This window comes from Schistocerca gregaria, chromosome X (assembly GCF_023897955.1).
Source record: "Schistocerca gregaria isolate iqSchGreg1 chromosome X, iqSchGreg1.2, whole genome shotgun sequence".
NCBI classification, from domain to species: Eukaryota; Metazoa; Arthropoda; class Insecta; order Orthoptera; family Acrididae; genus Schistocerca; species Schistocerca gregaria.
This window is the reverse complement of record NC_064931.1, coordinates 187,329,358-187,341,833: the sequence shown is the minus strand read 5'-3', so window position 1 is coordinate 187,341,833 and position 12,476 is coordinate 187,329,358.

Genomic DNA, 12,476 nt, shown 5'->3' with positions numbered 1-12,476 from the left:
AGTGTTCTTCCATGGGTACAGCCTTCTTTTATGATTCTTGAACCAATTGTTAGCTATGATTAAGTTATGCTCTGCGCAAAATTCTACCAGGCGGCTTCCTCTTTCATTTCTTAGGCCCAATCCATATTCACCTCCTATGTTTTCTTCTCTCCCTTTTCCTACTCTCGAATTCCAGTCACCCATGACTATTAAATGTTCGTCTCCCTTCACTACCTGAATAATTTCTTTTATGTCATCATATATTTCATCAATTTCTTCATCTTCTGCAGAGCTATTTGGCATATAAACTTTTACTGCTGTAGTAGGTGTGGGCTTAGTGTCTATCTTGGCAACTACTGACGGTCTTGGGAGAGCCAGTCCTGAGAAAACTCTACCATCTGGTGAGCAAGATGTATGAGACAGGCGAAAACCCCTCAAACTTCATGAAGAATATAATAATTCCAATCCCAAAGAAAGCAGGTGTTGACAGATGTGAAAATTACTGAACTATCGGTTTAATAAGTCACAGCTGCAAAATACTAACACGAATTCTTTACAGATGAATAGAAAAACAGATAGAAGCCGACCTCATGGAAGATAATTTTGGATTCCGTAGAAATGTTGGAACATGTAAGGCAATACGGACCCTACGACTTATCTTACAACAACGATTAAGGAAAGGCAAACCTATGTCTCTAGCATTTGTAGACTTAGAGAAAGCTTTTGTCAATGGTGATTGGAGTACTCTCTTTCAAATTCTGAAGGTGGCAGGGATAAAATACAGGGAGCAAAAGGCTATTTACCGTTTGTACAGAAACCAGATGGCAGTTATAAGAATGGAGGGGTACGAAAGGGAAGCAGTGGTTGGGAAGGGAGTGAGACAGGGTTGTAGCCTATCCCCGATGTTATTCAATCTGTATATTGAGCAAGCAATGAAGGAAACAAAAGAAATGTTTGTGGTTGGTATTAAAATCCATGGGGAAGAAATGAAACATGATGGCTAGGTTTTGTGTGATGTCCTTAGGTTAGATAGGTTTAAGTAGTTCTAAGTTATAGGGGACTTATCACCATAGATGTTAAGTCCCATAGTGCTCAGAGCCATTTTTGAAGAAATAAAAACTTTGAGGTTCGCTGTTGACACTGTATTTCTGTCAGAGAGAGCAAAGGACTTGGAAGAACAGCTGAACTGAATGGACAGTGTCTTGAAAGGAGTGTATAAGATGAACATCAACAAAAGCAAAACGAGGACAATGGAATGTAGTTGAATTAAATATTATTTTAGTTTTATTCATATTTATAGCAGCAGGATTTTCATTAAATATAATTCAATGTTTAGCTACAAGTTTATCACGTATTTAGCTATTTCAAAGTAATTTTATATCTTGTCTATTTCTTATATTTTCCATTGTTTTACCAAAGGCAGAATTATTCATTAATTTATAGAAATCTTTTTCAAATTCATTTGTAACTTTAGTTCTTAATTTCATGTTTAGATCTATATACTTTAACCAATCGGATTGTTTCAATTTTAAATCTTTATGTATTTTTGTAAGTTGCATCCCTAAAGATAAATATTGTTTAATATTTCTATAATGTACTACATAATTACACTTTTATCTAAAGTAGTTATTCATTTGCTTTCATTTGTACCTGGAACGAGTTTTGATTCAGGAGCTAATGGTAAAACTTTATGTAAATCATATAATTATTTCAAATATTCTAGATCTACTTCAAATATATATTCATCTTGGCTATTGTTCGAAATTTTATTTATTTTTGTACAATTAAAATTATTTGGTTTTTTTTTCATTTAAATCCAGCATATGGTAAATATTCCTTCATAGCATACCCATATAAATTATCTGCATCTACATCCATTATATAATTTGATATCTCTTTATTGTTAAACTCTTTTAAATATTTATTATTTGCTTTTACATATTTTTTACATCTTTGTCATATTCCACCACGAAATCCTTTTTCAACCTTTAGACAGATATCATAATCATATAACAATTCAAGTTTTTGATCAGTAATATTTAACATGGCATCCCAAGATATATCTCGTGTTGTGAAATACCAAGAACGATCAAGATTATATGTATGTATACATGTTTTTCTAAATTTTTTAGAAACTTCTATTAACAATAATACATCAATTTTAAGATATAAATTATGATATTCACCAAGACTTTTAGTATTCCATTTTTCCCAAAAAATTTTGCATGATCATAATCTTCATCAATTATGTCACAATCATTAATTTCACTATAAAATTCATCTTTTGTTGCTAATTGTGTTTCTTCAAATTTTTTACATGAACCCATGTAATCACATGGATAAACAGCTTTACTAATTAACAGATTAAATATTTGTGGAGAAAAATACTTTTTAATATTTTTAATTGATTTTACTTTAAATTTGATGAAAGCTTATCAAATAAAGAAACCATAAATATAAATTTAACAACAAATCCCATTATTAAAGTTTTTGTATGTTTACCACAACAAACATATTTATTTTCACAAAAAGAAGTGATTCATAACCAGATTAATTATGAAAATCAAAAGGTACAAAATCAGGATGTTTTAGTTTTAAATTAGAAGTATTGTGCAATGTAGCAATATATTTTCCACTTAAATGTTCATGATGATGAACTTTTTTATTAATTTTTGTATAATGGAATTTACATAATGTACAATTTTTAGAATTATTATGTATCATATTATTTCATTTGTAAGTGGTTTCGTTTCTTCAATTTCAGAATGTATTTTTCTAATTTTTTCAACTTCTTGTTTTATACATTATGTAAATTTTTAATGAAAATTTGGCTCTCTATGAACAATCGGATCTTTGTAATATCAATATATATATATATATTTAATATAATTGAAAATCAATTTGGTCCATGTTTTTGATATTTCATTGTATATGGTGTTTCTAGATTTTCATCACAATTATCCATTTTTAAAAGTAAACTTTCAAATCGGCATAGATAACAAATGGAACTTTATGTGTAAATCGACAATTTTTAAAATAAACAGCTTCTCATCCACCTGGCATTTCAACTTTTAATGGTTTATTAGTTAAACAGTTTGTTGTATGGTTTTCTAATTTTTATTTACTACTAAAATATAGTAAACATTAATCACAAATAAATTTTACTTCAGTATATTTAGTCATTTTATTTCATGCAAGTCTAGAATTTTTTTTTAATATAACATTTTGTGAAAAACCATCTTTGTTAAATAAAGTAGATTTAAATGATATTTATAGTTTTTAATGGATACACTTAATAATTTTCATCTTGATCATCAAATGAATAAACATTAATAGATTAATTAATTATATTTTCTATTTTAGGAATATGATCAATTACTACAGGACATTCAATATTTTCAAGTTTTTATCAAGATCAAGACAAGTACTCTTATATGTTGTAATTCTATCAGAATGATCATCTACAGGAAACAAAGTGATTTTATAGCCCACAGAAAACACATTTGATTATTATTTTTCACATTAATACATGCTTTCTTATTTATAATTTTTTCTAGTAAATCAAAGTAAGATGACCCTCTTAGTGGAACATATTTATTAATTGCTACCTGTAAACCAAAAATTGTATTTAATGTCCATTCTGGTCCTTGTGCTTGAAAATTTGATATTTTTTCTAAAATATGGCCTTTAGCGTATTTGGATTTTTTATTAAAATCTTTTTCTGTTAAAGTAGTATAGTTTGGTGTTTGTTGTCCAAATTCTTGAACTTTTTCATTTATTTCATCTGTTTGTTGATATTCACAATATAAATTAAAATTTATCTTTACAGCATATGTGCTTTCAAATAGTCTTTAACAATTTTAAAAGATTTCGTTTTTACTGCATTTAAGATATGATTAGGATCAAGTATATCTATACTATTTTTGAAACTTATAGTCTGTAAACTGTCTGCAAACGCTTTTTCTGCTAAACAATCTTTGGCTGTTTTTCTATCTTTTGCTTTTACAAATATATTTGTAGAAACTGGAAATATTCTTTTTGTATGGTTTATATTTTTAAAGATCATGAAACGGTAGCTTTCTTAAAAGATTTTCACTACAATCAGATGCATAATTTTTAACATTATTTGTGTTATCTTGTTCAGATATATACATATTAACAATGTTTTATTAATCTTTACTCACTTCAGTTATATAATTTTTACTTATTTTAGAATTATTATTTTTAACAATAATTATATTATTTTCAAATACTAAAGCTGTATTATTTCTAACAATATTTGGACGATTACTAATAACAATTGAATGATTACTAGTAATAAATGTAATTAAATGAGTTATACATGACGAATATCCACATTAATTAATTATTCTACTAAATTCACAAAGTCTACCAACAGTTAATTTTTGTAATTCAGTTGCAATTTGTTTTAGTGGAGCAGCAATGCTATATTCCATTTTGCTCTTCTATTTTTTACAAAAACAATTTATTAGATGTGAAAAAATATTTTTTTACACAAAATGATTATTATTTAATAGATGGGTAAGGATTACAATTTAGTAAATGATCCAAAAAAATAGTTTAACAATAAATTTGTTGTTAAACAATATGTTTAACAACAATTTTTAAACAATTAGTTTAACAATTAATTACTTTTTAAACAAATAGTTCATTAGTAATTTTTAAAAGATTTTTTTAATGTATCGTTTTTAAAAGAAATAGTTTACTATTTACTTTAACAATCATATTGATTCCTATCTATTTCTTACAAAAAAATTCATTAGATATCTAAAAATTATTTTTGTTAATAAGATAATAATTATTTAACAAATAAATAATAATTAATATTTAATAATAATATAGTTAAAGCTTTCTTATTTATAATAAATTCTTAGGTACATTTCTTACATTTGTTACTACGTTTATCTTTATGTGATAGATTTCTATAAATTTAAAACTTTAGCATCTTCTCAAATTTTACTCCTTTCTTTGTCTTCAGTTTAACATTCTTATTTATTTATTGTTGATTCGTTTTCTATTTTCGTATGTATTTCACTTGCATTTCGTCTTACATGTTGCATGAAATAATATTTAGCAACACTTTTTCAACTTACACAAGGAATTCGATTTTTATTGTAATTTTCTATGGGCAATTTATTTGAATATGGCTTACATATAGTCCTATAACAAACTTTTGTATACATTAATGAAAGTTTCAATTAATTTCTCTGTATTACAATACTTACAAAATTTTGTTTTTACTGAACAATCTTGTTGAACTTGCTCAATTTATATAGAAAAAAATGTATTGTAATTGTAAAAAAGTAAATTAATTATTATCATAGTCACCATAATGTCCTGCTTCATCTAAACACAGCATCCATATCAATTATTTCAAGTTTTACTGTTACCTTATTTTTAATAATACTTCTACAAAGTGGAGAATCTTCGTTTTCCTTTACCATTCATCGATACATTCCTTATGAAAAATATCATTGGAATTGATTATAATTTTCATAACTTAAGGAAATAGGCAATCAATATCTTTATTCAAATAGCTCAATTAGTACATAAATTTCTTTTAGTTTAGTTTGTATTTCGTTTGGGTTCTCCCTTTATAAGAAAATAATTTTTATGAGATTTATAAAAAAGTTAAAATCTCTAATTTTCTGTACTGTATCTTTCAACATACATATTACTTTAGGAATTAATTCAGATGTTTTATGACAATCAATACCAAATAAAATAAATCAGTTGTACCAGCTATAACTACTTTTTTGGTAGTAATTCTGGAAATGCTCTACTTATAGTTCCCAGTGATTCATATGTAAAAGTACATTCATCTATTTGCTCATAGAAATATGCGTTAAAGTATAAAAATGTTCCACCTGAATAAGAGTTTACTATTCTATTCAATAACTTTTTTTACGTAATCCTATAGTTGCCTTTGGATACCCTGAAATTAATAGCAATGTGTCTAAATCTAGCACATAAAACATATTGTCAACAAATATTACAATTTCACCACTTTGTCTCTCATATATTCCACCTCTTAGCTGTAAATCGTGTGGTAAAAATATTTACCAATTAGCTATTAATTTAGGTTTATTCTCATTTTTGGAATTCCATTTGCAAATAGCAAGTGATCGAATTTCTTAAGTTGACTTATTGTTTCAATTAGTTCAATTAGTAAAGGTGACATAGTTTTAGTAGTTGTTGTTGTTTTTGGTGTTGTTGCTTTATTTGTTTGTGTTCCATACAAACTCTGAATGGTATCAGTATCATCTTCAGATAATTCTAAATGTGAACCACTGTAATAAGGATAAATTATTGATTCAAAATCATCTGAACGTTTTAAACCTAATACAAATAGATTTGTTTGATATTTTGTTGTATTTTAATCAATTTCCAAATACCAGTATGTCCATTTGCTTTTCAATCTAACTGCTTTGGACAACGTTGACCATTACATTCATAAATATATTCGTCTTTTACCTGTAATTAAAAATAAGGATCATTGACATTATCAATTAATTGAATTTCACTGTATTTCTGCCATAAACTAAAAGCTCCATTTTTTAATTCCAATACCCCTTTATTTGCTCCTTTTAATACGATTTTATATAATTGTTCTATTTATACATACTAGCTCTATAACTATCAAATGAATTTTTTACACCAATTCTAGGTTTGTTCATAAAACGTTAAATTTCTTAATTTAATAACCTCAAGATTTTGTGTTATATGAACTTATTATCACTAAGTTGGGTTATTTTAGTTTTTGGTGAAATATCTAAGTAACCAAAATCAATTAATTATTGAACTACCTTGTCGTTTTGCAGTTCTTAGCCTGGTGCAGCTATTATTATTTTTACAAACAGTTCATTTAAATATAATTAAAATAATATAATACATAAAGATTTTTTCATTTACAATTTAATTTAATCATAAGTACAAACAACAAATTTCAGCAACTAATAATTTTTTGCAAAACTAACAAAAAATTATATCTCTTAAATGGAACCGATTGTAGATATCATCAACAACAAGCTTCCTGACAACAATAAGCCAGTTTTCATGATTATTGATGAAGATAATTACCCATGGTTTAAAGCCAAAGATATTGCTAAGATTTTAGAATAAAAAACACAAATGGTGCAACAATTAAACATGTTGATTCAGAAGATAAAGCAAATTTTGCTAATATTTTAAGCATATTTTAAGCATCGCGTTTTGCTAACCCACATTTAGCACTGATAAACAAATAGGTAAAAGAAATGAAGAACTAATTGGTTTATTACAACATGTAGTCATTAAAACACTTACTGAATAATTAAGCACAACATTCAATCTTTTAAAATTATTTGATGATGAATGTGAATATAACTATTATGTCATTAGAATGCAACGAAAAACACAAGATCAATTGATTAATGATATAATTATCCTTCATCAAAATGAACTAATATAAAATTACTATATCTTTATTTACCCAAATGATGTGTGTATTATCAAAAACTAATCATTTAACATAAACTTAATTATTTTTCTTTTTTAAAACTTTTTCAACTAAGTAGACATTTTCTGTTTTCTGTAGTTCTTGTTAATAAAATCCTTTTATATCTTGTAATTTGTATGTAAGTGGATTAGAATAAATAACATTATCAATTTCAAATATTTCTGTTAACCAATTAGCTCTATGTCCTTTTTCAAAAAGACCTCCAAGTTTAGTAATTCTAACTTTATCTCCTTTTTTAAATTTACCTTTTTCATTAGATACAATGTTAGTTATTTCTAAATTTTTCTCATTAAAATGTACTGGTTTCATTTTTATAGTTTCATGAACTGTGTTATTTAATTCATCAATTAGATCTTTAACTAAATTAAACCATTTGTAATTTCTTTGTAAATCAAATTTCTTCCACACCTTTTCTTTCAGTGTTCTGTTAAATCGTTCAACTACAGGTGCGTTCAATTATGAAAAGATTGAATAATGATTCCTGTTATATTTCTTCATTAATTCTTTAAATACTTTGTTATAGAATTTTTTACCATTATCCATTTGTAAATTATTGGATTTGCTATCTATAAATTTTTTTGAAAAGAGCCAACTACATTCTTACTTCTTTTATCTTTAATAGGAACAGCCCAAGCAAATTTTGAGAAAATATCATTTACAGCATTTTTGCACCGCCGCCGTCAGTGTCAGCTAGTTTGCCGTGGCATACGGAGCTCCATCGCAGTCTTTAACACTGGTAGCATGCCGAGACAGCGTGGACGTGAACCGTATGTGCAGTTGACGGACTTTGAGCGAGGGCGTATAGTGGGCATGCGGGAGGCCGGGTGGACGTAGCGCCGAATTGCTCAACACGTGGGGCATGAGGTCTCCACAGTACATCGATGTTGTCGCCAGTGGTCGGCGGAAGGTGCACGTGGCCTTCGGCCTGGGACCGGACCGCAGTGACGCACGGATGCACGCCAAGACCGTAGGATCCTACACAGTGCCGTAGGGGACCGCACCGCCACTTCCCAGCAAATTAGGGACACTGTTGCTCCTGGGGTATCGGCGAGGACCATTCGCAACCGTCTCCATGAAGCTGGGCTACGGTCCTGCACACCGTTAGGCCATCTTCCCCTCACGCCCCAACGTCTTGCAGCCCGCCTCCAGTGGTGTCGCGACAGGCGTGAATGGAGGGACGAATGGAGATGTGTCGTCTTCAGCGATGAGAGTCGATTCTGCCTTGGTGCCAATGATGGTCGTATGCGTGTTTGGCGCGATGCAGGTGAGCTCCATAATCATGACTGCATACGACCGAGGCACACAGGGCCAACACATAGCATCATGGTGTGGGGAGCGATCTCCTACACTGGCCGTACACCTCTGGTGATCGTCGAGGGGACACTGAATAGTGCATGATACATCCAAACCGTCATCGAACCCATCGTTCTACCATTCCTAGACCGGCAAGGGAACTTGCTGTTCCAACAGGACAATGCACGTCCACATGTATCCCGTGCCACCCAACGTGCTCTAGAAGGTGTAAGTCAGCTACCCTGGCCAGCAAGATCTCCGGATCTGTCCCCCATTGAGCATGTTTGGGACTGGATGAAGCGTCGTCTCACGCGGTCTGCAAGTCCAGCACGAACGCTGGTCCAACTGAGGCGCCAGGTGGAAATGGCATGGCAAGCCGTTCCACAGGACTACATCCAGCATCTCTACGATCGTCTCCATGGGAGAATAGCAGCCTGCATTGCTGTGAAAGTTGGATATACACTGTACTAGTGCCGACATTGTGCATGCTCTGTTGCCTGTGTCTATGTGCCTGTGGTTCTGTCAGTGTGATCATGTGATGTATCTGACCCCAGGAATGTGTCAATAAAGTTTCCCCTTCCTGGGACAATGAATTCATGATGTTCTTATTTCAATTTCCAGGAGTGTACATTTTAAACAATCAATATGATCTTCTTTAAGAACTAAATGTGAATTGTGATTAATCATTTATATAAACAAAAAATTTATAAAATTTCACCGAATATAATTAACGTTACATCCACTGGAGAATATTTTAATTGTACAAATATAATGCTTGGTGTGTGTACTGGCATTAATTGGTTATTATTATTCATTTGTTTATATGACTCCTTACCTAATCTTACTGATACATCAAAAGCATTAGAGTTTAAATTTCTGTTTGTATGCTTAGAAAGAACAATAATGCTTTTAAGTAAGAAAAGATATTCAAATTGATACACTTTTAGTTCATGAGCTCTTGGATAGTAAATTGAATTATTTGTTTATCATATACTTTTTATTTAAGATTACTTACATGTTCTAAGTATAGAGTTAAATCTGCTTTATAAAAATAATCGTTTTCTATTTCTTTTTGGGAAAATAATTATTAAATTGTGTTAAAATGTCTCTGTAGGCTGGTTATGTAACATATTCTAATTCTAAATTTTGTTTGTTAACTACATCTTTTTCATCAATTGGATCATTCTTATTAGCAAGTCTTCGATTTTAAAACCAATAAATCCTTTAGTTATTTTAAAAATAGCATTAAATTATTTTTGAAATTTTTTAATTGCATTAGTTATCTTTGGCTCTATTGATGATTGTAGATGTTTACTAATATCTTCAATTTTGTAATTTTTTCTAAATTTAATGTAGATATATTAACTATTTGTCACTTTGTTTAAATAAATGTATCTTATTTCCAAAACTGTCCATTTATTAAACCTAAAATATCATTAATATAATAATTATCACATAGTTATTTTAAAACGAATAAACATAAATGATCAGATATTACTTCATCAAAATTTTGTATTCGTTCTTTATAGTAATATAACTCATAATTTCCTTAATAATTAAATAATTGGTTTGGTACTCTACCACCAAATGAATCAAATAAAACTTCTTTAAAATTATTTTTTTTGTATCAAATCCAATGTGTAAACAGGATATCAGATGTATCTAAATTTACTATACCATATTCTGTTTTAAATTGTTTATTTGGCAAGTCATCAATCATGCATACATCACGATCGTGTTTAATTTTTAATTGTTTAGTCAATTCTTCTATGTCAAATTACTTAATTCATTACGATATTTATTTATTATTTTTTGACATTTTTTTGTATTCTTTGGTACACTTCCTACTTTCTTTTCCATTTCTGAAATAATGTCTTCTTTCTTCTACTTTTTGTTCTACTTCTTTATCACCTTCTTCCTAATAATAACTGCATTTGATACTGCTGCATATCCACCAGATGCTGAACCATTTGTTGCTACATATGGTAATGGGGCTAATAATAATGGAAGAAATCCTCCTTCATGATGTGTTAGTACTTTACCTTCTTCTTTTAGGAAATGTCCAATAATTTTTTAACAACCAGAATACCTAACATAACAAGTAACTATCATTTCATTTTTCCATTTTTGAAAATCTATTAAAATTGTTCAATTGCATTTAATTGTTCATTATTTAACTTTAATTTAATTGATTTTATTTTAGTTTTGCCACTATGTAGTATTCAATTATATAGTTAAAAATTTTGTAAAGTTTTTTATATAGTTTAAAGATTTTTATAATCCCAACCATTTGCATCAACTTAAATTCCCCATTCCTAATTTTCGTTTTCCATACGTTATTCCTCTAACAGCTGTTGCTGGAATTTATTCACCAATTGAAACATCCGTTGCATATATTCTTTCATTTGTAGCTAATTGAAGTTACTTAACAACTATATATCTTTTTTCTAAATCTTTATGATCTCTATAATCAATGTTTTGACAAGCTTCATCTATTTGATTTTACCTTCATTTCCCCTAGCTAATCTTTCTTCTAATTTTGTACAGGGACAACAATAATTATAACCCAGAAGATCCATTTCAAATGGTAATTTCTTAATTAAAGTATTTATAATTCTTTTCCATATTTATCACTTTTCAAACATGTGTGTGGAAGATTATTTAAAAGTATAATTAAATATGGATTTCTTTTGGATTATTAATTATAAAAACCTTAAATTTGTTTGTTAACATTGGTGCGATACTAACTTTTTCATTATAATAATTTTTATTTCCTGTTAATTTTCACCATGAATTACAGCTAATCTGTCAATTAATTCTCTAATATCATTCATCCAAACATATTCAATTGATTTATCTGTATATTTTTAAACTTGCCATTGACCCATTTTCTTAGGATTCGATTAAATTATTTTCTCCATTGTTGGTTTGATTAATGTATATTTTGCACTGCTACTTCTACTTTTTTAGAATTACGATCATTATTTTTATTGATAGTATTTGTTAATATTCACATGTCTTCAGGGGTGTTTAACGCATCTTCTTGTATTCATTTTCAACATTACTGTCGGTCAAGAGTTTCATTAAGTCATCAGTTGCCTTATAATTTTTTCAATTGATTAAGATGTTGTCTACATCTACATCTACATCTACATGACTACTCTGCAATTCACATTTAAGTGCTTGGCAGAGGGTTCATCGAACCACAATTATACTATCTCTCTACTATTCCACTCCCGAACAGCGAGCGGGAAAGACGAACACCTACACCTTTCTGTTCGAGCTCAGATTTCTCTTATTTTATTTTGATGATCATTCCTACCTATGTAGGTTGGGCTCAACAAAATATTTTCGCATTCGGAAGAGAAAATTGGTGACTGAAGTTTCGTAAAAAGGTCTCGCCGCGACGAAAAACGTCTATGCCGTAATGACTTCCATCCCAACTCGTGTATCATATCTGCCACACTCTCTCCTCTATAACGCGATAATACAAATCGAGCTGCCCTATTTTGCACCCTTTCGATGTCCTCCGTCAATCCCACCTGGTAAGGATCCCACACCGCGCAGCAATATTCTAACAGAGGACGAATGGGTGTTGTGTAAGCTGTCTCTTTAGTGGACTTGTTGCATCTTCTAAGTGTCCTGCCAATGAAACGCAACCTTTGGCTCGCCTTCCCGACAATAT